Source organism: Acyrthosiphon pisum, chromosome A1 (genome assembly GCF_005508785.2).
Source record: "Acyrthosiphon pisum isolate AL4f chromosome A1, pea_aphid_22Mar2018_4r6ur, whole genome shotgun sequence".
NCBI classification, from domain to species: domain Eukaryota; kingdom Metazoa; phylum Arthropoda; class Insecta; order Hemiptera; family Aphididae; genus Acyrthosiphon; species Acyrthosiphon pisum.
In genome coordinates, this window is record NC_042494.1 from 130,990,425 (window position 1) to 130,992,789 (window position 2,365).

Sequence of the window (2,365 nt, forward strand, 5' to 3'; positions counted from 1 at the left end):
ATTAGATTATTACGAATTCGAAAATGCCGAAATAAATACAATCTTTTGAATTATAAATAAATAAATAACTTATTTATGGCGAAAAAATTTTACAAAATGTTCTTCAGAATTATACATTTGTGATTTGTATCTATATAAATAAAATAATATATTAGTTATTAGTATTTATTAATTATTATTATTACAATATGGTATGGTATATCTTTAATTTTATATATACAATACGCCTATATAAAAATATTATGATATTATTCATATCTAAATAGCTATTGCTATAATATGTATTTACTATTTAATTAAGCTGTTATTTTTCTTGAAGAATTATGGTTAATGGAACACGAAATTATTTAACTATATTTTTAATTTCCTATTTTAGTGAATGATTATGTAATATGCAACATCTATAATAATTTCAATATTGATTATATTTATTATTTAATTATTTATAAATTAACTCAACTTGAATTTGATTAAAAGTAACTCGTTATTTATTAAGTTAATATCAATTTAAAAAAGTTAAGTTAATAATTAAGTCAATGACAATTAAATTTTAAAAAGTTAAGATTAACTTAACTTTAATTTTTTAACTCGTTTATGCCCAGGCTTGTATCTTTGGCTGTTAAAGGGACCTTACAGGTACCTAAACAACAGATGTTCAGATTAGTGAATAACCAACAGAGTTTATAATTGTATTCTAGTGCAACTTCTATATAGAGAACTTCCATTTCTTAAAATGTTCTGCATAATGAAATATTTTTGAGAATCATGATGAAAGCTACCGACGATAGAACATAAATCATACCCAGTTTTTGAAATCAACTTACCACGCATTTGTCAACATTATCAAAGTTTATAATTTAATTACAGTGGAAATTCCATATAACAAACTTCAATTGAACATTTTCTGTTTGTAATAAAATAACGTAAGAAATCATATTTAAATTGTTTATGTAATTTCAAATGGGTTAATTGTTTTATACAGTATCTTATTTTTATACTGTATAATACGGTATAATACAAAAATCTATTACCTATGTTATTTATTTTGTATGCAAGATATTTATAACCATTATAATAAACATTTTTGATATCGTAATAGTATATTAGTATCAAAATCTATACATAGGTTAATATTATATTTTAGTAAGAACAAGTGCTTATTAAATAATATTATGATAATAGGTAATAATTAGTAACTTCATGCTTTAATATGGTTTTCCAATATAATGAGTGCACAATAAACATGTGCATAAATATTATTTACATTTTTTGCGTTCAGTATGACATTTATGTGGGCTCTTCAATCGTCCATTTTTAATCTTTAAAATTTAACATTAACTAAAATTATTTGTAGATGTACACTGCCACAATGGTTGAGTAATCAAATTTACATTGCTTATATAATTTTAAATTTGTATATGTCTTAATACAGGATTTTATTTTTATACTGTATAAAATGTACATAATACAGTATAATACAAAAAACTGTTATGTCATACTATAATTACAAATAAAATACCTTTTACATGACTAAAAATAGTTGAAATTAATATTTATTTTTATTTTTTTTATTGGTTGCCATTGATTGTGCATTAACACGGTTTGTATTTTAAGAGAATCTTCTAGAAAAGTAGAAAATCTGGATGGTAAAAAACAGTTTTGGCATCTGAGTTGCCGGTTAACGTTACAGTATACATGATAAAAATTTTAAGCACAGATGACCACAGTTTGTTGTATTATATTTTTGATGTCTATCGTAATTATATTCGATACTGCACCCGTTGAAATATTTCTGTAATTCTAGCGGAGGGGGTAAGTTTCCGTAGCTGTCAAAATATTTAACTTGTTTTCCGATTTTCTTATACGCTACCCAATGAGTACCTGTACCGATTTCAGTGTCTAAATTAACTACAGCTGACTCTTGATTTTTCGTTCGTTGAGGCAACTTGTCTCTAGAAAATACACCAATGAAATGAGGTATTTTCAACTTGTTTGCGTATTTTATAACCTCATAATCGAACAACGCTCTATCGGGTAACGTGGCAATTAGTTTTTTGAAGATTTTCTAGATTTCTTGACTGAACCGCCCTTGTGTGGTTTTCTAGATTTCTTGACTGATCCACCCTTGTATGGTGTTAGGTATAAACCTTCTCCTTTTACGACTTTATAAGAACTTCCCTTGTGAGGTGCTAAAAATAAACCTTTACCTAAATGAATAGGAGTGTTTTTACCAGAATTTAATTCTTTCACGACTTTAACTATATTACCAACTCCACCGGTAAGCGCACCTAATGCTGATAAACCAGCAAAAATAGGTATTAATGGTAAAATACCGCCTTTTTTCGGTATTGGTATAATTCTTGGA